At 34.3% G+C, this 26,956-nt stretch overlaps 1 long non-coding RNA gene across 1 annotated transcript; it reads right to left on the reverse strand.

Moving 5' to 3' along the window:
- LOC116421350 lies at positions 1-26,956 on the reverse strand. The gene is made up of 3 exons (XR_004231682.1): positions 26,829-26,956; positions 6,576-6,710; positions 1-201 (listed from the first exon to the last, which is right to left on the reverse strand). It is a non-coding gene; the product is annotated as an uncharacterized LOC116421350 (long non-coding RNA).

The following is a 26,956-nucleotide window of genomic DNA, read 5'->3' on the forward strand; positions in this document are numbered from 1 at the left end:
TCTACATGGAATTTTGAAAACTCAATATGCAGGCTTAGAAATGACTATTATCTCTCTTAAAGTATCATCATAAAATGATAAGCATGGTCATAAGCTTGGTCAAGAAGAAGCCCAGTTCTTCATTTTTCATGATGCTTATTAGGTTCCAGAACTAATTCTTAATCAGGTGAAATTGCTTGGACATTACTGAGAAAATCACATCTGAAAAAGAGTGAAGATTCATTGGCATGATGGTCAGAAAAAAGCTGCAGAAATGGAAAGTCAAGTGAAAGACTGCAGACAAAATGGAGGGAAAAAAGAGGAAAATATAGCCATTATATTCCCCAAACCCAGGAGTTTTAGTAGAAATGGGATGACCAGAGATCATAGCAGAGAAAACAAATGATACTTTAGCAATTTTTTTCCTTCCCTGAGATGCTTTTCAAAAGGTTTCTTAACCCTAAGGTTTTACCACTAAGCAATAAAGTCCTAAAGAGATTATTTTTCTCCCCTTATGTGCTAGCTAAAGAGAAAAAAAAAATTAGGAGGGGGGAATCCCCTTGAAGTCTCTAAGGCATTATGCTTTTTGGTTCTTAAAATGATTCTACTGAATTCTCTCTACTCATTTATATTCCTTTTTATTTACATTGCAAATACTTTTGCTTTTAGATTTATAGGTTTGGCATGGTCCATGAATAGTGTTACAAAGGTATTGCTAGAGACCCAGGCCATGACTTACAAAATCCATTACCCAAATCAACTCTACCTAAACCTAGGAAAATAGCAAAGATTTCCAGCAGGAGAGTTCTAAGGAAAATTTCAGGGGACTACTCATATTGCTTCAATTTTTAAAGTATCTTACATAACTTCTCTATGGCTTGATAGGCAAGTCAACAAGTATTTATTGAATTACTATGGGTCAGATACTATGCTAAGCATCAGGGACAAAAAATGCCCTCCCTAAAATAATCCTTGCTCTCAACAAATTCATCATTCCCCCAACTAACATGGTGATCAGCCTTTCCAATTTAGCTGGGTTAAACTTCATCCAGTAAACATAAACTGTCTGTCACCTAGAGAGGCTTGAAGTTATTACAATGTTATATGAGATGTCTAACCAATTGGCCTGCCAGTGGCCTAGTCTTTCAGAAACCTAGTGTCCCTTCATGACAAAATGAGGCTCCAGAGAAGGATGTTAGTCTTACAAAAAACTTTGAAGTCATTGATGGTTTGTTTAAGTATTTTAATTCCACAGGTCATTTGTATATTCATTTATGACTCTGATTTATAAGAAATTAAGCTATTCTCCAATTGATAAATGGTCAAAGGATGTGAACAGACAATTTTCAGATGATGAAATTGAAACTATTTCCACTCATATGAAAGAGTGTTCCAAATCACTATTGATCAGAGAAATGCAAATTAAGACAACTCTGAGATACCACTATACACCTGTCAGATTGGCTAAGATGACAGGAAAAAATAACGATGAATGTTGGAGGGCATGTGGGAAAATTGGGACACTGATGCATTGTTGGTGGGGTTGTGAATGAATCCAACCATTCCGGAGAGCAATCTGGAACTATGCCCAAAAAGTTATCAAACTACACATACCCTTTGATCCAGCAGTGCTACTACTGGGCTTATATCCCAAATAAATACTAAAGAAGGAAAAGGAACCTATATGTGCCAAAATGTTTGTGGCAGCCCTTTCTGTGGTGGCTAGAAATTGGAAACTGAATGGATGCCCATCAATTGGAGAATGGTTAGGTAAATTGTGGCATATGAATGTTATGGAATATTATTGTTCTGTAAGAAATGACCAGCAAGATGAATACAGAGAGGCTTGGAGAGACTTACATGAACTGATACTGAGTGAAATGAGAAAAACCAGGAGATCATTATATACTTCAACAACAATACTATATGAGGATATATTCTGATGGAAGTAGATTTCTTCGACAAAGAGAAGATCTAATTCAGTTCCAATTGATCAATGATGGACAGAAGCAGCTACACCCAGAAAAGGAACATTGGGAAATGAGTGTAAACTATTTGCATTTTTGTTTTCCTTCCCAGATTATTCTTACCTTCTAAATCTAATTCTTCCTGTGCAACAAGAGAACTGTTCGGTTCTGCACACATATATTGTATCTAGGATATACTGTAACATATTTAACATGTATAAGTCTGCTTGCCATCTAGGAGAGGGGGTGGAGAGAGGGAAGGGAAAAAATCGGAACATAAGTGAGTGCAAGGGATAATGTTGTAAAAAAATTACCCAAGCATATGTACTGTCAATAAAAAGTTATAATCATTTTTTTTAAAGTATTAGGCAACCTTTTCTCTTCTGACCTTGATCTGGCCAGACCTTGATAACTGATAAAGCCTTAATTGCCATGATTAGTCAATATCATACAAATGTATTATGATGAAAAAATGTATAATCCCATCATGCTTTTTAAGTCATTAAAGTCTGAGTTGTATCCCATATAGGCAGGTAGATGGTGCATTGGAAAGATTGCTGAGCTTTCAATCAAGAAAACTCACCTTCATGAATTCAAATCCAGTTTTACACCCTAACTGTGTGCCCTGAGCAAATCACTTAAGCCTTTCTGCCTCAGTTTTCTCATCTGTAAGATGAGTTACAGAAGGAAATGGAAAACCATGACAATATCTTTGCCAAGAAAAGCCCAAATGGGATTGTGAAGACATGCCAAAAACAAATGAATAACTATGTCCAGAATAAGTTTAGTATTCTTTATATTTTATTATGTTATGACATTAATAAATATTATAATTGCATAATCATTAAATCAATTGTCAACACTAATGGATTAAGTAAAACAATTCATTCATGAGTATAGAGTGTGAGGTATATTTTGATTCTATGGAATGTGCCAGTTCTATGTAGCCATGTCTCAGCATGTTTTGTTCTTTTTAATAATCCTTTTTTAACCAAGGTCTTTCTGATTGGAGTCCAGTGACATAGTCACTATAAATTCTCTTAGAAATTGTTAGCTGGGGAGTGGAGCCAAGATGGTGAAGAAGAAATACATCTTTATCTGAAATTTCCCTATTTTTCCTCAGAGCAATACCAAATCAAGTCTCTGAACTGGTTTTAGAGTGACAGAACCCACAAATATTTGGAGTTTAATAAATTTCCAGCAGAAGACATTTTGGAAGCATTTTAGAAAGTCTGTTTCAGTTGAGCATGGAGAGAAGGACCAAGGGCAGGCACATTAGTGGGCCCAGTTCCAAGAGAATATAATGGAAATAATCTACTGCAGTGTTGGCTACTCTGTCCTGGTTGCAAGCCAATAGATCAGCAGATTAGCTGTAAAACATCCAACAGAAATACAAAAGGCAAATGATGAGCCCCTGAACCCCAGAATAACAAAGGACCTGGCCATACCTACTCAGCACCAAAAGTCAATCAACACCTACCCTATCCAACCACTGTCACCTGTAGAGAAAGCATGACAATCTCCCCTTTGCTCTAAAAGCTGACCTCAACCTTTAAGAAAAAAAATGAGCAAAAAAGCAAAAAGAACTCTGACCACAGATAGTTTTTATGGAGAAAGAGAAGAGATTTCAAACCCTCAAGACACTAAAAATAGATCATCTCCAGATGAAGTTCCAAAGAGTGTTATGAATTGGTCCCCATCTCAAAAAGCTGTCTTTGAAGAATTCAAAAAGGATCTTAAAAGAGGGTTAGAAGAAAAATGGGGAAAGGAAATGAGAACTTTGCAAGAGGGTTTGCAAAAGGAAACACAGAAATTATCTGAAGAAAACTCCTTAAAATAGATTTAGTGAAATGGAAAAAGCAAATAATTTCTTACAAAATAAATTTAATGAAATGGAAAAAGAAAACAACTCCTTGAAAAACAGAATTTGTGAAATGGAAAAAATCCATTGAATAAAACAACTCATTAAAATAGTATTGGGCAAATACAAAAGGATCTAAAAAAGATAAATGAAGAAAATAATTCACTAAAAATTAGAACTGAACAAGTAGAAATGAATGACTCAATGAGACATCAAGAATCAATCAAATAAAATCCAAAAAATAGAAAAAAATGTAAAATATCTCATTGGAAAAACAACTGACTTGGAAAATAGATCTAAGACAAACAATCTAAGGATTATTGAAAATAATAATGAAACCATAATGAAAAAAGAGCCATCATTTAGTAAATCAAGGAAAACTACTCTGATGTCCTAGAACCAGAAGGTAAAATAGCATTTGAAAGAATTCACCAATCACCTTCTGAAAAAGATCCCAAAATGAAAACTTTAAGGAATATTGTAGCTTAATTTCAGAATTTTTAGATGAAGGAAAATAACAATTTTTTTCAAGCAGCCAAAAAGTAACAATTCAAATATCAAGCAGCCACAATCAGGATTATCCAGGATCTAGCAGCTTCCACTTCAAAGGATCAAAGGACTTGGAATCTGATATTCTGAAAGGAAAGAAACTTGAATTGAAGCCAAGAATCAATTATACAGAAAAATTTAATATAATCTTTCAGGGAAGAAGATGGACATTCAATGACACAGGTGAATTTCATTCATTTCTCCAAATACAGAACTCAAGAGAAACACAAAGAAGTAAAAAGAAAAGAACTTTGAGAACTCTCTGTTATGAGAAATTGTTAGCTATCTACTTAACTTTGTTCTAAGGCATCATGATGTAGAGAAAAGAACTAGTGGTTTTTCTGTTACTAACCAGTTATATAATTTGGGGAAAGTCAATTCTTTCTAAATCTCAGTTTCCTTATATTTAAAATGGAGAAAATAATCATTATACTGAGATTAAAATTCTATGGTCCCACTAATTTTTTTCGTATTACCTGAAAAAGATAAAGTATAGTATAGTGAAAAAGAGTATTAAATCTTGATTCAGAATATCTAGGTTCAAATCCTGAGCCTGCTACTTATTACTTCTCTGGCTTTGGGCAAGCCATTTCCATTTGTTTTATTGATCTTTTAAAAAAATCATTGGACTTATACTGGTTTAATCTGTCAAATTAAGGAACTGAACTAGATGATTTCTTCATTACTTTTAACTGATAAAGACTATAACCTCAACTCTTCAAAAAAAGATGCATTTTGTATCAAATCTTTTACACAATTGTGGAAAGAAAAATTGCATTTCATGAAAGTTCTATCAGTTGTGATAGGAACAGTACCTATAGGGATGCTCTGTCATGTAGAGCAGGCTAGTTCTTTTTTAAAAAGACAGTCTCAGAGAGTTGCCTGACTTGGGAGCTAAAGCTCAAGCTACATTGTCGTTTGCTTGGCTTTCTAGTTGCCAAAGGTTATAGAAGAGTCCAGACTGTGGAATGTTGATTGTGGAGTCAAACCTTTCATACTTGATGTAGCTAGTAAGTGCTGGAAGTCATATTTGAACTCAGGTCTTCCTTATTCCAGGCCTGGCACTCTGTCCACTGTATCACTTACCTGCCCATTCAAGATAATACTATATCCTTATTGAGTATCTTTTCCATGCTATAGCTAAGTAGAATCCTTGCATTAATTGTTGAATGACCAATTAGAATTTAGGTGAATTTGAATCAAATCTAATCTCTTATGCCCGTGGACTGCAAGACCTGGCAGGTTCCATCAAGCTTGTAAGGTTTTTACTAGGAGTGTGCTGGTAAATATTTAATAATCAAGCTCTCTAGGAGAAAATATGAATGTGCACACACTTTTATTGTACATTATTAAACTTTCTAAAGTTTAAACAACTAATATAACAATAGCAATTGGGCATTTTCTGACATGTAAAATGTAATTTTCATAATGAAAATTTAATAATGGTTCTTCAAGCCCTTAGAACTGACTATAGCACACCCCTAGTTTTGAGTATAGCCTAGTGGCAGACTAAATGTCTACCATCTCAGGTTTAAATTAGTTGACTTCATGAAGTCTCATCACCAGGTTGACTGAGAATGATGATTCTTTCAATTACTGCAGTTATCAATGAGCATATGAAAATGTGTTTTCTACATTGCTACAGAATACTCTAATGAACCATAGATTCTTGAATTGAAGACATTCATCTCATGAAATATAGCTATCATATAAAGGTCTTAGCATTATTTAGAGGTTTGTTTCCCCATTCATATTTTGCAACTTTACTGACATAACCTAAAGTCTTATCTCCAATTCCCCTTTTAACATCTGATTCACCAATCTCAAAGATAAAATTTATATGGCAAAGAAATAGTTATTTTCTGTGTAATTGGTAATCCCTAAAGCAGAATGGAAGCTCCTTGAGATTTTGGCACTATTATTGAACTTGTTTTTGAATTATGTTCCCTAGAACTTAGTAAACTACCATGTATATGGTACCTAATAATATTTGGTGAAATAACATAATAAAGTCTCACTGAAATAAAATTTCATTCTATGTAACCCTTTCCAAATGACCTACAGAATTTCATTCTCTTATGGTGATAGCTTGGATAGATTTTCCTTCAGATGTGTGATCCCTTATCACATAGCTTATACTAAGATATTGTGGCTTTTTGTATAGTTTGGATCCTCTCTGCCTCTCTATAGTCCTTACTCCCAGAAAAAGAAGTACTTACCTTATCCCATTGCCATGTCCCATCACAGTCTACATAGCAGTCTTGGGTGAAGGTGCTTTGCTTACTATTCTCCATCTATTTTATTCATCCAATTATATCATTCTCAGGCAAAGTCCCTCCAGGCAGCAATCAGACCTGCTGGGAAACATGTAGGGCCCATTTATCTTAGTAGAAACACTTGGACTATCTCTGGGTCATCACAATATAATACCAGATAGAATCCTGCTCTAAATTTCTTCCATATACTAAATTTTGTTGAATTTTATCAAAGAGAATTATTCCCAGCAGATAGTAATACATGACCCTTACAACTTCCAAGTAAGTCTTCCTTCTTAATATCAGCTTAGTTCAGGAGGAAGCTTACCCTTCCATATCCTTTCTCCTCAGCATCTGAGAATCAAATTGTGTATTTCAGCAGCTCATGACTCTAGCTCAAGCATTCTTAAATCTTTTATTGTATCATTGCCTTTGTAGAAGACAGATAAAGCCTATGGACTTCTCAGAATAATATCTTTAAATTCATAAAACACAACATATAAGATTATATTTCAACCATTTATGTTGAAATCCAGATAAAATTTTTCCTTCTCATCCAAGTTCAATGATTCCCTGAAATCTTCTCATGGACTTATGCCCCAACAACTCAGCAAAATTTTCATTGCCCACCTCCCTTCCCCTTTCCTCCCAGCACCAATTGTCACTTTGGCCATGGGAGTCCTTATACAGTCAACTGCATATGGTTACTCAAATGACCTGGGCTCATGAATCCAGTTTAGGTTAGGAAGGATGAAACTCAAGTGAAGAAGTCAAACACTATCACAGAATAGTCTGCTCTATTAGGAAAAATACAGCTTTATTGCCCTCTTTAGATTTTTATTTCAGAAACTGAGAACTTCTTGGTCAGATCACAAAAGAATATGGTCACATATGATTTATTTTTTCTTATTTCATTTTATGCTATGTAGGTCTCTTCCCCAAAAGTGATCATGCAATGATATGAAATAACATCCTATCAGATAGGTCTTTTCCATTGTAATCCATCTTCCCCTCATCTGCCAAAGTGATGTTTTTAAAGAAAAATCTGACCCTGCCATGCACCTGCTGAATGAGCACTAATGGCTCCCTATTGCCCTCAAGATCAAACACAAAGTTATCCTGTGATGATATTTCAAGTTGTTCATACCCTGGACCCTTTTTACCATTCTGTTCTTATACTTTACTCCCCTCCATGAACCTTAGGATTCAGCTTTATTTATCTCCTTGCTGTCCTATAAACATGACATTGAGTATTTTGCCCCCTGCCTTTGTTCTGCCTATCCTCTCTACCTGGAATGCTCTATCCCCTGTACTGCCTTATTTTCCCTAGCTTCCCTTAAGACTTTCCTCAGATCTCAACTTTGCCAGCTGGACTTTGGCTGTATCCTATCATATCAACTCATCAATTGCTTGTACCTTCCCTTCTCAGATTGCCTTCTATCTATTGTTTGTAAATCTTTAAAGTTGTCATTCTTATTGATACCTGATCATCTTCAGAGCAGAGATTGTTTTTGCCTTTCTCTGGATCCCCAGTGCTTAACAAAGAGTTAAATGCTTCTTGACTAGGAGTCTGAAACCGTTTTGCAAATATCAATTTGCAAAATGACATAACCCATACAATCTACATTGGCCCATACTCCTATATACTTCTGCTCACCCAGATTTTCCTTATGCATTGCAAAGCCCACCCTCTCCCCACTTGCACAACAAAAGTATAGAGATGCACCAATAAAATGCAGATGCTAATCCTGCCTCTATGAATTGTTTATGATATTTATCATCTTAGATTCATTTTGAAAGCTTCATGACATCATTGAAATGGGTTATTCCTCTCTACTCACTTCTCCCCACCCCCTACCCTAGGTGTTCAAGCACAAATACTAAAGCAAAATAGTGAGAGAGATAAATTAGCCCTTCGTCTCTCCCCCTCTGGAGCCCTTTATAAGACAGAAGAGGTTTAGACAATCAAGACCAGGAATGTTATTGGCGTCATCCCACTCTCCCACTCTGGCTGATGGTCAGATAATTTTACTAATATACTCTATGGAACTTGAAAAAATCCATTCTCATGTATATTGTAAAGGCAAAAGTGATGAAAAATTCATATTAGTATTGATAATGCCATTGCTTGAACAATGAAGGAGCAATGAAGAAACAATGAAAGAGAATTGCATTTTTTTAAAGGGACAAGATTATTATATTGGAATGACATTCATTTCCGCATCAAAAGATACTTCAGTAATTGATCTTTGTTAAATATGTAGGTACATGGCAATAAATGTCAATAAATTAGAGATGGCAGATATAATGATTATCCTCCCAAATCAGTCTGCTTTAAATGTGCTGCATGTTTATCAAGAAGTAGACTTGTAATATTAATGAATTCCTATATTAACTCTTTATACATTAGAAAAATCAACTTGGGAAGTGACTGGAGAAGGTTGAAGAAAACAGTTTGAAGGCAATCTACAGAAATCTCTATCATAAAGGATAACCTCAGTCAACAGTCAGTCAATAAGAATTTATTAAGCACTTGTCATATTCCAAACACTGCTTGCTGCCATTTAGAAAAGACAACAACAAAAAAAATCTTTACTGGAAAAGTCAATCTGATTTCTAATTCTTATTGCATTCTAGTAATGGAAACAAATACATATGATAATGTATAAAGCACAATTGTAAAGGGAATAAATACAATGTATTTATACAAATGTAGTTAAATATAAGACAATTTAGGACAAAGAAAGACATTGGTATTATTCAGGGCTACTCCTAAAAGCTGTGCTAGAATTCAGATAGACACCTGAATTTTAGAATGCCCTGAACCCCACTCTATTTAAGACACAGACAAACATACAAGGAAAATGGCTACTTACCCCATATTTAATGGTACCCTCTAGAGCAGGGCTTGTTAAACATTAATCACTCATGGCCACATTTTTATCAATGAGAATATAGAAAATGTACTTTCTACATTGATGTGAAGTACTCTAATGCAGGGTTTCTTAAATTTTTCCAACTCATCACCCCTTTTCATGCAAGAAATTTTTATGTAATCCTAGATATATATGTATATAAAAATTTTATATAAAATAAATACTTACTGAAAATAAATCATAATTTTGCAACATCTATATTCAGTTATTAGACACCATATGGGGCTATGACCCCCAGTTTAAGAAGTTGGGCTCTAGAACTGATCTTGCACTTTTAAAGAAAAGGGTCATTTTGGAATGCCACATAATTTTAAAAAGATACATTGGTCATTGATTAGATGTCAAAGACTATGAGAAGAATACAATCCCAGTTAGTATAGGTTATAAACCTAGAGGGTTCATGTTTAAATAAAAAGACTTACTAATGTTATCATATAATGCTTCTGTTCTGAGGTGAACTTTCTGAATTAATTATCAATACTTAAACACAATAGGTTTACTACACATCTAGTAAAGGCCACCTATCATACATAGGAGAGAATAGATCAGTAGGAGCAGTGCCACAGCATCCTCCAAAGGTCTTTGTTGCTCTCTAGAGTAGAATCAATATTTTTTCCATTGCATATATATGTTCCCTGGCCATGTGTTTTCCTTCCCTGTGTGGCCCCCTCCTCCACAGATACCAAGTATCCACCCCCATTCCCTACACAGCTCTCTACACATATTGCTTAAAGGTTATCTATTCTTCCCACTGAGAGTATGTCTATATTTGTCCGTCCTCTGTCTTTAAGAGGAAAGCATTTTCTTACTATGTTGTATCATTAAGTTCCTTTGCTAAGGACTAATTATGTCCTCTGGCTGACTAATAAATGTAAACACACCTATAGGAACTCATGAGCTATAATTTTGAATGGCTAGAGATCCATCAAGACTTTGAACTTAAGGTACTCTCTATTGGAAAACCTTTGATTTGAGGAGAAATACGGTAATTATGTGTATATACACATATATAGGTAGAAGTATGTACACGCTATGTCATCGAATTTTCATTCAGTTTGGAGTTAGCATGTCATTTCTGCCTTCTAGCCAACTGGAGGATGCACATCACTTTTTAGAATGAATGGGTTCTTGAACTGGCCTTTTGCTCTTTGAGACCAGAAAATTTCAAGTTATGAGTGTTCAAAAGAGTCTCAATTCAGAAATTATGTTACATTTTGCTTTCCCCTTGTCTTGCCTTTCACTCTTTCCCTTGTACTGGTTGCTAGAAGGCAGGGTGGGAGGGAGAGGGAGGAGGGGAAGACCCAGGACATCATCATTTCCACAGCCTCTGCCTGCTCCGTGTTGCCAATTCCAATTTGCTCAGAGTCCCACAAAGCAGATATAGGAAGGAAAAGGCCTGGGGCCATGGTATTATCACCCCCCCACTCCCCAGGGGCACACTGAGAGCTTATGGGGAGCTCTTCTCAGGAAAGATGGAAAGTAGCGTCTCAAGGGCCCAATTATTCACCGGAGCTGCTGAAATGAGAAGATTTGTGTTTGCAGCCTAGCTGGCCTAGAAATAGTAACCCATTCGTATACATTTGGATCTATAGGAAACAAAATTTGTCCTTAGAAAGAAAGAAAGCCTGACAAGTGAAGAAATCAAACTCTTGTGCATTTTGTGGAAGCATGGAAAGAAACTGCATTTGTGTACATGTGAGACAACTGAGCAAAGAGAGCATACCCTGAATTGGAGTAGAGAACTGAGTTCACATCCCTGCCCTGCCACATGCCACCTGTGGGACCTTAGGCATGCCATTATCCTCTCTAGATCTCTGATTGAAGACTATGAATCTGCCCAATGAGGAGCTTGGGCTTTATGCCCCTAAGGACCCTTCTAGTTCTGCACTTACAATATTAGCCTTTATGCGTCACAGACGGCGTATATTCAGATAACATATGAAGAATCAAAACTAGATTCAGGGGACCAGGGTTCATCTAGCTGCCCTGCCACTCCACATCTGTGTGACCATCTGTACCTTTGGAAGGCAGGCTCCTGTATCTGGAATATCTTCCCCTCCTTTCAGTAGAAGGGATATCTTCTCTCAAAGCACAGTTTAGCTTCCCTGTTGCATACCAGATCTTTCCTGATCTCTGTCACTTTTTAGCATCCTTTCCCTTTTGAAATTAATTTTCCATTTCTCTATATATCTTAGTTATAAACATATAGAGCTGAAAAGTTCTTTAAATGTTATCCATTTTAGATAGGGAAACTGACACCCAAAAAGTTGAAATGACTTGCCTGAAGTCACAGAAACAGTAAAGACCAAAGCTGAGATTCAGACAATATTCTTTGGCTCCTCTGCTATAACAAGCCTGAGACCATAAGCTTTTTGAAGGCAGAGGCTGTTTTGTTTTTGTCTTTGTACCCTCAGTGCCCAGCAGAGTGCCTCTCACGTAATAGGTATTTTATAACAGATTTTCACTAGTTGAATTAAAATGGAGATAACATCTTCCTTCAGCACTATAGATTTGTTGTGGTAATCAAAAGATAATAGATGTGAATTCATCTTGTAAACAGCAATGAAGCTTTTAAAATGAAACATTCTTAATAGCAACAAATGATTAGTTCTGTATGATACATCTATATATTGTTAGTACCTCATGAAGATAAAAGAATACGATCTTTGAAAGCGAAATTCTTAAAGTCTTATCTTAGGAGATATTCTGAACTAATATATGGTTAGAAATTTGATTTACTAATTACCAGAAACTTACAGGCTCAAACAAGGTATGTTTAGTGTGTATTGCCTATATACATGATGATGAAATTAAACAATCAATAAACTAGCATTTATTAAGTACCTACTATATACATTGTGCTAGTCCCTAGAGGTAGCTAAGTGGAAGTAGATAAGCATTTTCTGGGCCTGAAGTCAGGAGACTTGCATTCCAATCTGGCCTTAGATACCAACTAGTTATGTGATCCTACCTACCAGGATATGAGCATCAAAATGAGGTAATTGTAAATCATTATTATTATTATCAAATTGTTATTATTAATATATTATTATATAATTATATTATAAAATATAATTATATCATATAATATATTATTATTAAATTATTAAATAATTTTAAAGCACTTATCAAAATATCTAGCACATGTTAAATGCCATATAAATATCTTCCATGATGATGATGATACAAAGACAAAACATGAACGATTCTTGCTTTTAAAGAGGTTGTATATTCATAATGGAATATAATCTATTTGGTAGCTAAGAAAAGGATATTTTAGTCTAAGCTGTCGCAGGGATTGTTGGGGAAATGATACGATAGTAGATGCCATGCTCTTTCAAGTAACAATGGTAGCGTCAATTTAATCATTATTTCCAGAGTAAGAGCAAGATATTGAAAAGGAGGTGGAATAGCCATATAGTAGAAGAGCAGAGACATTGTTAGAAAACCCTGATATATTGATGAATGACAAGTAGGATGTGAAGTGTCTTCTGTGATTAGATAAAAATTACACAAGTGACAAAAATGATATAATGTCATAATATGATATCTTAAAATTATTACAGCCTGGACAGAAAATTGTACATACCCTAAACTAAAAGGCAGAGCTATTGATATGCATATCCTTTTAAAAAATGTTCCATTAGATCATGTAAAAACAACAACAATCAATCAATCAGTTCATTACGTAATACAATTTTTGCTTTGACCTCTAGGAAGACTATAAAAACTCAGCTCTATAGCAACTATATGAAACCACTAAGCCATCAGTTATATGTCTGTGTGCTGACTTGTCCTGAATCTTGAATGATCTCAAGTTAGAAGTATCTTGGATACCATCAGCTCAAACATTCCACCACTGAACAACACCATAACCACATGTATGGTATCCTTTTAATACTATGTGGGCAGTATAATTATCATCTAGCTATAAGACATTTTTATAGTTCTAATAGCTTCTATGAACCATATGGGTGGCATATTTATTTTACTGAAAGTCTATAAGTATCTATATAACTAGAATGACTTGTCACTGACTAAATATACACATTACAAGCAAACTGACTTAACCTACATTATATTACTTTCTGTCTAGGGGAGGGGGAAAGGGAGGAAGGGAGAAAAATTTGGAACACAAGGTTTTACAAGGGTGAATGTTGAAACCTATCTTTGCATGTAATTTGAAAAATAAACAGCAAAAAAAATAAAAAGAAATAACACCTCAGCTTACACCAGTAGCCCAATCCAATGGATCTATACCACTACCAATGATAATGACACTATCAGTAGCCATGTTAGCCATGACACACTTACAAATCTGAAAAAAACTGCAAGACCAGAAAGATATCATTGTTCATGAGACCAGCAAAGAATAGGCATAAAAGGAACAGCAAAAGAATATTTCCAGAAGGTCTTGGTGAATGTTTAGTGTTGGAATTATGAGTTGATCCTTCACACACTTGCTGGTTAGATATGTTCTCCATGTATGTCCCTCCATGTTTCACACTGTGTATAAGTGTTTCCTATGTGTTTTTCTCTCCATGCATATTCCTTTTATGTGTCCATTCTTTTCACTAATAACATATGAAACTGTAGAAAAGCATGTCCCAGGGTTATAGAAAAAAATGCTTTATTGCTGCTTTTCTTACTATGCTCTTTCATTAATTGCCTTCATTTAAAGCTAATTGTGCTTTCTGACTGACTAGTAGAAGTAAACATATCAGTGAGGACTCAAGGATTATGGTTCTGAGGAGATGCCAGCCTAGGGAGTATTTCTGAATCTTGAGTAACTGTATCTGGGATAACCACTGTGTTTGATGGTCACAAACAAATGAAGGATATGTGATTTCATCACTGTGAGAAACCCTATGAAACCAATCCCTCCACCAAAGCAAATCACAGCCCTTTTCTGGTTTATTAATTCTACATAATTGTTTGAAATATATAGAGATTCTGGTTTGTCCACGGACATATTACAGAACTAGTAAATGTTAGTGTTAGAATCTGAACTCAGATTTTGCTAACTGTAGGTCTGAAACTGAATCCACTATGTTTCTCCCCTTCTTTCTCTGATTCTCTCCCTCCCCTCCCCTACCTTTCTTTTCCTTTCTATTTTTTTTTGCTTTCCTCATTGCTATGACTACTCTTTTCTCCTCTTCCTCCTTCTCCTCTCTCAATTTCCCTCATCTCTAACAAATCCTCTAAGAGATTTAGATGTGAGCCCTCTGTTTTTGAAAACAAAATCCTGAAGAGTTATTGAATTGAAACAAATATCCCTCCATCTTGGAAAAACAAGAAATTATGATTAGAATAGAAACAACAAAGTTAAAGATTGTAATGACGCATCTAGATAAGAAGAGAGATGATAAGAAAACATCTAGTTACCCATGAAAAGTTCATATTACCAAGGCTGAAAAAAATGGAGGATATAATTGCTGAGCTACATAAGTAATTTGACAATAATGAAAGTTACCATAGAATTGGAGAAAGGAAAATATCACATAGCTAAGTAGCATCAAAATTGGAATTCAAACAAATAACTTCTGACCCCATGTCCAGTGTACTTTCTACTTTCCTAAAATCTCTTTAATAGCCACTGATCAAATGATGGAATCCTGAGTAGCCATTAGTAGTTGATATCAACATAGAAAGAGCTCTTCAATAGAATCCTACAAGACATGTTCTTGGCCTGTGCTCTTAAAATATTTTTATCATTAATACTAGATGAAGTTATGGTGCATTAATATTAAATTTCACATTGATATAAAGTTGGAAATAATAAGTAGCATATTATCAAATAAAATCATCTATTTAAAGTGCTATATAAGTGTCAAATCATAAAGTCAGGATCCAAAAATAATTCAATGGGCTAGATCATAAGGATAAAGCAAAAACACAAAGGAAGATAATTGTAAAGTCCTACACTTGGCTTTGAAAAAAGTCACGACAATCTATAGAGAAAAGATTTCATGTATAAAAAGCCTAATATAAGACCAAAAAAGCTATTATTATCGCAGGCCAAATTAAGACAGGCAAAGCATCATGAATTAAAGAAATGATGAACTCTCTCCACTCCTCTGCCCTTACATGGTCAGAAAAAAGAAGATTCATATAAAAGTGTGCCACTGGAATATTGTCTTTTAAGGAAATTTAACAATCAATTATACTGTGTAGTGAATGACACATTTTTTTTTAATTTTATTTTTTATATGCATTGCTTTATGAGTCATGTTGGAAGAAAAGAATTAAAACAAAAGGGAAAAATCATGGGAGAGGAAAAAATCAGAAAAAAAGAAGTAAACATAGCATATGTTGCTTTACATTTAATCTCCTTAGTTCTTTTTCTGGATGCAGATGGCATTTTCTGTCCTGAACCATCGAGAAGAACCAAATCTTTCATAGTTGATCAATGCACATTCTTGCAGTTATTGTGTAGAATGTATTCCTGGTTCTGCTTGTTTCACTTTGCATCAGTTCATATAAATCTCTCCAGGCCTTTCTAAAATCAGCTTGTTTATTTTTTATAGAACAATAATATTCCATTACATTCATATATCACAGCTTATTCAACTATTCCAGAATTGATACTACTCATTTTCCAATTCTTTGTTACCATAAAAAGAGCTGCTACAAACATTTTGGCACATGTGGGTCCTTTTCCCTCCTTTATGATTTCTTTGGAATACAGACCCAGTAGTGGCACTGCTAGGTCAATGGATATGCCCAGTTTTATACTTTGGGGGCACAGTTCCAGATTCCTCTCTAGAATGGTTGGATCATTTCACAACTCCACCAACAATGTATTAGTGTCCCAGTTTTCCCACATCACCTCCAACATTTATCATTATGTTTTCTGGTCATCTTAGCCAATTTGAGAGGTATGAGGTGGTACCTTAGAGTTGTTTTAATTTGCATTTCTCTAATCAATAGTGATTTAGAGGATTTTTCATAAGACTATAGATGACTTTAATTTCATGACATAAATTCTAAATGATAAACATACTACCTATATCTTCATTTCCACGGGTTGCATATAATTCAGTATTCATTCAACATATATTTATTAGTATCTCCTTCATGAATCTATACTAAAGTCCTTATTCCTCATCATAGCATGGAGATAACTCCTAGCTGAAGGTTATATGTGGAAGATGAATTCTGGCAGATACTATCAAAAAAGGGGAAAAGTTCAGCAACAGAGCAAGTAATAAAATCAGTGGAAGGCTCTCATCTGTGGAAGGCAACTTATGTTTGGAAGGGTTCATCTTATGTTATTACTACACATACGTAAACAGACACACACAAAAAAAAATTATACACACATATGTATGTACATATATACACATACGCATATACATATACATATAATGTGTGTGTTTGTACATATACATATAATACACAAATTATATGTGTACAATTATATACATATATACATGAATGCATATATTTTAGGTGTATATGTGTGTATGTATATATACATACACACATATACACATACACACATATACACAACAATTCTATAATACTAGCTACTACAGAAAAACTGTGATTTGAAGGGTAGAAATGACCACTACTAAATATATCATTTCCAAGGATTGTATTTATGGCCTTATTCAAGATTTTATTGATGTTATTAAATAGACTAAGACACAGTCTCTGTCCTTGGGCTTGAAGACATAAAAAAATAGATTGTCATAGAAAAGCCAGGAGTTCTTCAAAAGTCCCAAAGAAATAATGATTATTATGAGGCTGAGGTGATCAGAGAAGTCTTCATGGAATACATGACATTTGAACTGTTCTTTGAAAGATGGATAGGAGTAAAGAAGAAAAGGAGAGGGCATTCTTAGTGGCAGGAACAAAAAGAAGTGTGTCCATTCTGGTTATAGCCTAGAATCCATATAAGTGATTAGAAGAAGATAATTCTGGGAAGATATATTGGAACCAAGTTGTGAAGGACCTAAAATGTTAGGTTAAAAAATCTGGATTTAATTTACATTGACAGTGGAAATGGATTAAAAGTTTTGGAGTAGAGGAAAGGGAGGATTAAAGAGATTTTTAAAGAAAGTTTTACAATTGTCCAAGTGTAATTTTTTGAAGTCCAGGGCAACTCTTTAAGGCTTCTGCTGGTCTTGATTGCTTAAGGGAATTTCCTTATAGCAATAAAATTATAGGCCTAGATTAAATATATATATATATATATATATTTCTAGATTAAATTCTAGATTAAATATATGTATGGGTGTATATGTATATATATAATATATAGATGTGTGTACATTAATTATATAATATATATTATGCACGTTTACTTGCGTGCATACATGCTATATGTATATATGGATTAAAAATGCTTTTCTTTAACCACATCATCATGCTTTCTTTCTATTAAGGATATATTAATTTTTTCATTTAGGTTGCACACACAAACACATAAACAATTAATTATTGAAAATAGATATCCCTCTGATATTGAAAGACTTTCTCTTTCAAGCAGGTGATGGATTTTGATAGCCCCAGAAGGAAAATACGAATCTTCTGGGCCCTTGATCAAAATTTCCTTCTTAATTTGTAATGAACAAAGATGATTCAAACTGAGATTGATAGGGAGTCTAATGAGAGCTGGCTATCCCTTCCTCACTCTTGTAGAGAATGTGCATATAAGGAATATTTTCTAATCAAAGACTATGTAAAGCCTTTGATCTTGCCTCCACCCCTCAAAGTGGTGCTGCTTTGAATTGACTTATAGCAATTGGTTGAGTTAGATGGGATTGTCTTGCACTGGAAGGGATTCTGTGAGCATGGATTTAGAGCTAAAAGCATCACTTAGTTTGACCCACTAGCACAGGAAGAATCTGAAACCCAGAAAAGTTCAATGATTTGTCAAAATTCTCACTGATAGAAAGCAGTACCACTAGGAATGCAACCCAGATTCTCTGTCTCCAGATCTCATAGAACTTATTCGTGGGAATCCACACTAAATGCAGTGAACAATGCACCAGGATGAAATAATGTATGCAAAGCTCTTTGGAATCCCCAGTGTATGAATGAAAGTATTCATGATTTCAGCACTGTGGGAAAATCATGGTATGGGAACTGGCTCTACAAATTGCCAGAATTGCATGAAGATTAAGCAACTTAACCAGTATTGTGATGATGATGATGATGATGATGATGATGATTTCCAAGATATTTTAAGATTTATAAAGTACTTTCCTTATGATCTCCTTTAATCCACCCAACAACTCTGTGATATGATGAAAACTGAAGCTGACTTACTCAGGACCACTTTGCTAGTGTATCAGAAGCAAGACTTCGTTCCAGTTCTTCCTAATTTCAAACTCAGCTTGTTCTCCATGATGCAATATCATCAAATAAAGTGATCTCATAAGACAATATTTAAATATCATAGTTCAATGAAAATAGTACAGAATTTCTCATCAAGTAATCATTAATTTGATTTTCTTCTCTGGGCCTTAGCTTCCTCACTTATAAAATGACAGTATTAGGTTTGACGGCTTTTAATCCAACCAGACTTCTATCTTCCATTTACCATGGCTGGTGCTGCTTTAAGTAAGGCATTCCTTACAGTACCCTTATCTCTCACCTATCTATTCACTTTTGTTGTTTTTTTTAGCTATTATTTTTATTTGTTTCTTTGCCTAGCCATCTTTATTTATTTTTACAATTATTTGTCTTTCCCTTCCACTGCCTTCCTATTAAAATTTATTGAAAAGAAAAATAAAATCCTTGTATTAAATATGCACAATCCAGTAAAGCAAATTACCACATTAGCCATGTCCACAAATATGGCTCATTCCATATTTTAAGACGCATCTTTTTGTCAGGATATAAGTAGAATTCTTCAGTTCTTTGGAGTTATGTTTTGCTATTGCATCAATTAAAGTTTTAGTAACTTTCACAGTTGTTTTTTGGTATAACTGTTGTCATTGCATGAATTATGTTAGTTCACAAAGAAGTCTTCTCAGTTCTCAGTTTCTCCTGAAACTATAAATTTTGTTATTTATTATAGTATGACAATATTCTACTACATTCATATTTAATATAATTTGTTAAGCTGCATAATAGATGGGCATCAAGTTAATTTGCAGTTTAGGACTATGAAAAAAAGAACTGCTATGAATATTTTTATACAAATGGGTTCTTTACCTCTTTCTTTGATCTCCTTGGGGACAGGCCCCATCATGAGTCAAAAGGTGTGCATATTTGGGTAACTTTGTAAATGTAATTCTAATTAGCTTTTCAGAATGGTTGGAACAACTTAATTTCATCAATGGTGCACTAGTATTCCTGTTTTCCCAAAGTTATTCCAACAATGGCATCTTCCTCTTCTTTTGTTTTATGTCAATCTGATGGATGTGAGATAGAATCTTAGAGGTTATCTCTTTTGTTTCTAATCTTTGAAGGCTTCTCTTTTGAATCAAAAACTTCTTTCATTTCAACTCCAATCTTCCTCTTTCTAGGCAAGTTCTTTTTTTGGCCTTATTCTTCTCCAAATTTTCATATCTTTCCCAATGTCCCTTCCCCAAATTCTGTTTCTGGTATTCTTCAGAAGAAACCCTCAAAAAAATTCTTTGCAATTCTTTATCCTCTCTTTTCAACTCAGGCTTTTATCTTGCTTCTTCTCCCTCATAACTTTCTCCTACCACAATTGTAAATAGAATTTCTTAGTGAACACCATGCTGTCAATGAGTCTCTTGCTACTTATTAGACTGGACCTCAAAAATTAGAACCCAAACTGTCACTTCTAAAAACAAACTCTCAAGCATGAGTGAATCTGTGAAAACTTGTTCACTAGCATCATCTTTGAGAATCAAAGGTGACCTCCAAACTTCAATGAGGTGCTGAAGTAGAATTGTCTCTAAGGAATTTATGCCTGTCACACCTAGTTGTCATTTCTGGTGCTATATAAGGAAAACAAAAAGATAAATACTTTTTACAATTTGCAAAATCAAAACCACATTCAAGGACATAATAGTCCTGTGAGGTTATTAAAAATAGAAACTGATGATTAAATACCAAGTTTTTGAGCTTAGGTAAGTAGGAAAATAACAATGTTATGTATGGAGACTGTAAATAAGAGAGGAAGAATTGATTAGGAGGAATTAGTTCAATTTGGGAAAAGTAAAGTTTAAACTAATGGCTTATTGTTTACATTGTAGAAGAATCTATTAGATGGTTGGACATATGCTTATGGAACTCCATTAAAAGGATGAGGCTGCAGATACAGCTTTGGGAACTTTCAACATTAAAATTAGTCATTAAGTGCTTCCTATGCATCAGACACTGTGCTATGCACTGGGGATGGTGATCCTCTTTGCTCTCAGGAAGCTTACAATCTAATTAGACAAGACAAAACACAAAAGAAAGCTGACAAATGAGGTGGGTTGGACATCAGAGAAGCTACCCAATATGGTGACATGGTGGAAATGATCTATGCTCCCTCTCTAAATTGAAAGTCATGGATTAGAATACTAAAGCTAATGGGGTCTTGCAGGATGATAAAACTTTACCAACAATAAGTTTCCTGAAACATGGTAGTAAAGTTGGAAACTCTCAAAGTAGTATAGCAAGGTGAGAAATAAGAAGAATTAGGTGGGAAAAACTGAGAATTAGATGATGATATGGTGAAGAGAATACAAAGAAAGAAGAATAGAGAGAAAAGAACTGAGCTTTAGGAAATACCCACAGCCAAGAGTATAGAAAAAGAAAAGGAGCCACTGAAGCAAGAAATAGAAAAACTTATTGGAAATATAGAAAGAAAACCAAGATAGAATAATGTTTTAACTTGCACTTTTCCACCAACATAGCTACTCTTTTAGTTTAAATCATTTTGTGATTAACTGTGTTTTGAACTGTGCTTTCTAATTGGACTTTTATTTTATAGTCTTTCTGCTTTTTAATCCACTTACCAAATAGCTGCCAAAATAGCTTTCCTAAAGTATGGGTCTTACTATTGACCTGCTCAGAAATATTGAATGACTTATTTGTAGATAAAATGTAAACACTGTAATTTGGCATTAAAATTTTGTTGCAATCGAGCTCCAATCTACCATTCCATAACTGTTTCACATTACTCTGATTCACAGACTTTATATTATAGCCACAATTTCCTACATGCTTTCTCTTCTTTTTTTTTAATAGGATTTTATTTTCCCAATTACATCAAGACAATTTTTAGCATTTATTTTTATAAGATTTTGAGTTCTAAATTGTTCTCATTCCCTTCCTCCCCTCCTCTCTTGATAAAATGGTTGGTAATTTGATATAGGTTATACATGTAAAACATATTTCCATATTAGTCACATTTGTTAAAAAAAAAAAGATAAGATCAAAAAGGGAAAAACATGAAAAAGAATTAAGTGAAAAAAATATACTTTGATCTGCATTCAAAGTTCATCAGTTCTTTATCTGAATGTGGTTAGCATTTTTCTTCATGAATCCTTTCATTATTTTGGATCATTATGCTGCTGTAAAGAGATTAGTGACTCATAATTGATCATCACCTGATGTTGCTGATCCTTTGTACAATATTTTCTTGTTTCTGCTCATTTTATTTCACATCAGTTCATACAAGCCTTTCCAGATTTTTCTGTAATCTGTCTCTTCATTGTTTCTTATTGTATAATAATATTTTATTATATTTATATAACACAGTTTGTTCAGTCATTCCCCAACTGATGGGCATTCTCTCAATTTCCAACATTTTGCCACCATGAAAAGGGCTGCTAGAAACAGTTTTGCACATGTAGGTCCTTCCCCCTTTTTGTGATGTTTTTGGGATACAGAACTAGTAGTAGTATTGTTGGATCAAAGGATATGCATAGTTCAGTTGCCCTTTGGGTATAGTTCCAAACTCTTCTCCTGAATGTTTGGATCAATTCACAACTTTACCAATAGTTCACTAGTGTCTCAATTTTCCCATGTCTTCTGCAACATTTATCATTTTCCTTCTTTGTCATATTAGCCAATCTGACAGATGTAGGGTGTTATCTCAGAATTGTTTTAATTTACATTTCTCTACTCAAAAGTTATGCAGAACACTTCCATAGCTTTGATTTTTTTTAATCTGAAAACTGCCTATTCATATGCTTTGGCATGCTTTCTCTTCTAACTTGATATTCCATCTTTTATCTCCATAACTTTGCTCAGGTTATACCCCCCACACCTCCACTCCTTTCCCACAGGACTAGAATGCACTATTCTTTACCTCTACTTCTTTAAATATTAAGCTATCTTCAAAACTCAGCTTAAATACTATCTCTTACAAGAAGTCTTTCTTGATTCCCTCATTTGATAATGGCTTCTTGCTTCTCAAATCATCATGAATTTATTTATACTCCTATATGTTACACAGTAGAGCACATGAACTTTCTTTGTATCCCTTTTCTATTGTATAGGGAATACAAAATTTAATAAATTGTTGTTGGATTGAATTGTTCAGACCAAGGGACAAGATTTGGTGAGCTTTGTCAAATGCAACAGAAAAGTCCATGAAGGTGGCCACTGTAAATAAGGAAGAAAATTTTAAATCTTTCCCATCTCAGATCATATTAAGTAATGGTCTCCTTTCCTGAACTGTCTTATCACTAAGATGAGTGAGGTAGACTAGATGTTTTCCAGGGTTCCTTCAACTCCCAACATTCTGAAACAATTTTGAACTTGACCCCAATTAAGTAGAAGTAACAGCAATGAAGTTTGTTTTTCATCCCCACTTGACAAATAGTGTCAAGCATGTTTGGAAAGATAGTTGAAACATGAGAGCACCTTGAAAAAATATTTTTGTTCTGGTCAGTATGAACATATAGTATCAGAATCACTTTCATGTGAGAGCAATGAAATAAAGTTTGCAAAGACAAACAAAAAGATGAGGAAAACTCCTCTTTGTATTTATTTGTATTGGGCTTCCTTTGGACTTTGGACACTGAAAGAATACCACCTGGGTCCCCCAAAGGGTGCAGCTGAGTGAAAGAAGGCAGTTTATTCAGCTGATGTATATACACAAAGGGATTGTCAAATAAGCTTGCAGAAAGGTTCTATTTCCTGATGGACCAATAATCTCCCTTTCAAGTCACAGGGGAATAGAATCAAGGGCCAAGAGTGAGACCCATGACATTCCACTAAATCCTACAAATGTCAAAGGGTTGACTAACAAAATGGACCAAATTTTCTCCTGCTGAGAGCTTCAGAAATGTTGTCTTACCCTTGCCAACACCATCCGTACCCTGTGAACAAGGGAGGATTAAGAGAGTTTCTGGAATTTCTAAATTTGCACTAAATTGTATTAGTCCACTAAAAAATGCACTTTCTGATGGTGAAATGTTTTTGAAAATGAATGTACATATGTATGTGTGTATATATATATATATATATATATATATATATATGTATATATATACACAATTATGTAAAACATACTTCCATATTAATCATATTGTGAAAGAATAAACAGGCCCAAAGAAATTACACATAAAATAGAAATAATATGTTTTGATTAGATGGACAGAAAATCTTAAAATCCTCTAAAATAGCTATCTCCAAGACCAATTTCCCCATTTTCAGCCTAGATCCTGAAGCCATCTTCTTGGAGAAAAATTATTGTAGAGACATTACCTAACAAATGCTTCTGTATGTGTTTCCTCCTCTCCTACCCATCTCTTCAGCAGGGGAAAAAAAAACTATTAAAGACCTAGGGGGAGAGGGCAAAGATTTCTTACCAATGAAATCTTTGGCACTGTTGAATAGTTCAACATTAGAAATATATATGATTTTATCAGTGGAGATAACATTTTAAAATACACATTATAATTTTTTTCCCATTGTAATCTAAAATTATGGAACCTTTCTATCTTACAGTTGAAACCTACAATTTTTATTGTCTCTCCTAGGCAAATGTAAGCTCTTTGACATCAGGACCTGTCTTGCTTTTCTGTTTTGTTCCCAATACTTAATATGTAATAAATGCTTATTATTTCATTCCTTCATTCAAGTAAGGTTTGCCTCTGATAAACTAGATTTGTAACCATGGGGAAGCTACTTGACTTCCCTTTGACTCAGTTTTCTCATCTTGAAAATAAGAGTCTAGACTCAGTGACCTCTGAAATAATAGTTCTTTGACTTTTTTGACAGTATGATGAAGCCTAGAACTCCTTCCCAGAGTAATATTTTTAAATCCACAAAGTATAGGATTTCAAAGGACATTAATTCTATTGAAATACTGTTGTATCTATTAAAGTTCATGGACTCAAAAAGTTTAAGAAGTCCTACTCTGAGGTCCCTCCCAGCACCAAATCCATGATATGATCTTAAATCACTTAAAGTCTCAGTGACCAGGCAATTCTCTAAGATTATAAATTACAAACAGGCATATTTTTAATAATTAAGAGGAATTTTCCATACTAATAAAAATCATATATCTGCACTTATAAAACAAATACACAATTTTCCTAAGGAGATTTTTTAAAATTCTTACAATAGATAGAGGATTTTGCTTTATCATATGTGTATATTCTAGCCTTCAGTTCAAAACCTAATGCTCTGAACCCAGAATTCCAAGAGTCATGGGCAAGTCCAAGGAAGGGGATAATAAATGCCTTTCCATAAATATCTCACTCCATTCACAACATCCTAAAAGGAAGAATTTGCTCTAAAAGACAAAATACCTGAGGCATCAAGCTGCCTTTATTTTTTTTAAAGTTTGAGTTAAGTACAAATGCTTTGAAAACATAAGGATTCAATTTCTTTCAAACTGCAGATAGACTTAAAAATGACAGTGGAATGGTATTCAGATGAACATATTTGGGGTTTTACTGAACATGAGACATTTGAAAAATAGATTGAGATGTTCAATGATCCCCAAATATGTCCTGGTTCACTCATCCTTGTTCAGGAGCATATGGCATCCTGCCATTAACGTGTAATAAAACATACATGTAGACTAAGCTTCCAGGGTTGAAAATCAGGGCTCCCAACATTTGTCTTGCTGCCACCCACCTTAGAGTCTCCAGGCTACTAAAGAGGAAAACAGCTGCCCTGCCTGATTCTCCCAAGTGTTTCATATTGTATTTTTAAATGATGTACAATTGATTTGGTGCCTTTGAACTTCCTCTAAACATCCAAACCACTTAGGATCATTAAGAAGCTTTCAGAATTCAGCATAGGTACCTCTCAAGTCCTCTTTACTACTCACTGTCGACTTCAGGCTGCCTCTGACTCACATACCCTGGGTGTTAGCTCATGGTTTATTACTGTAAATCACTAACATTAGAAATGCTAAGTCAGGAAACTAAAGTTGGAGAAAACTTAGCAAACGGGAATCTATCAAATAGAATTCAAGTTCAAGTAGAATTGCTCAAGGCTAAAAATGAAAATGGAATCTAGGAACTTCAACAGCATTCTGTTCTCAGCTCCTTTAATAGAAAATGTAATGTTTTTGATTTTGGTTTTGGTTTTTATCTTACTGAAGTTCAGCCATCCAAGTTCTAAAAGGCAGGGTAGACTCCAATAGCAACAACATTGACAGCAATATTAATAGCTAGCATTTATAAAGTATTTTAAAGCCAACAAGTGCTTTACACAGACAGACATATCTCATAAATATCGCACATTGGATCCTAGGCCACCACAATAAAGTAAAAAGAGCAAAAAAAGCAAGTCATATGAATTTTGGTTTCCCACTGCATGTTAGGTTTATACTATACTGTAGTCTATTAAATATGCAACTATATTATATCTAAGAATAAATGTACATACCTTAATTAAAATACTTTATTGCTAAAAAATAAAAATGCTAACCATCATGTGAGTTTCAATGAATTTCAATGTTTTGCTGATGGAGGGTCTTACCTTGATGTTTATGGCTCCTGACTGATTAGAATGGAAGTTTCTGAAGATTAGGATAACAGTTTCTTAAAGTAAGACAACAATGAAGTGTGTCACATCATAGTTTTCACTTGAAAACAGAAACCATTGTGGGGTTATTAATTGGCTTAATTTCAATGTTGTAATGTCTCAGGGAATAGAGAAACATGAGGAGAAAGAGAAAGATTGGAACAGCTGGTCAGTAGAGCAATCAGAACACATAACATTTATCAATTAAGTTCACTGTCTTATATGGACACAGTTCATGGCTTTCCAAAACAATTAAAATAGTAACAACAAAGCTCATTGATCACACATCACCATAACAAATATAATAATAATTTAAAAGTTTGAAATGTTATAAGAATTATCAAAATGTAACACAGAAACATGATATGATCACCTGCTTTGGAAAAATGGTGTTGGATAGACTTGCTTGAAGCAGAGATTCCACAAACCTTTGATTTTTAAAAACTGCAATATCTACAAAGGATTAAGCAAAGCATAGTTAAAGAAGGCAAATTGTTTATA

Source organism: Sarcophilus harrisii, chromosome 1, assembly GCF_902635505.1.
Source record: "Sarcophilus harrisii chromosome 1, mSarHar1.11, whole genome shotgun sequence".
NCBI lineage: Eukaryota > Metazoa > Chordata > Mammalia > Dasyuromorphia > Dasyuridae > Sarcophilus > Sarcophilus harrisii.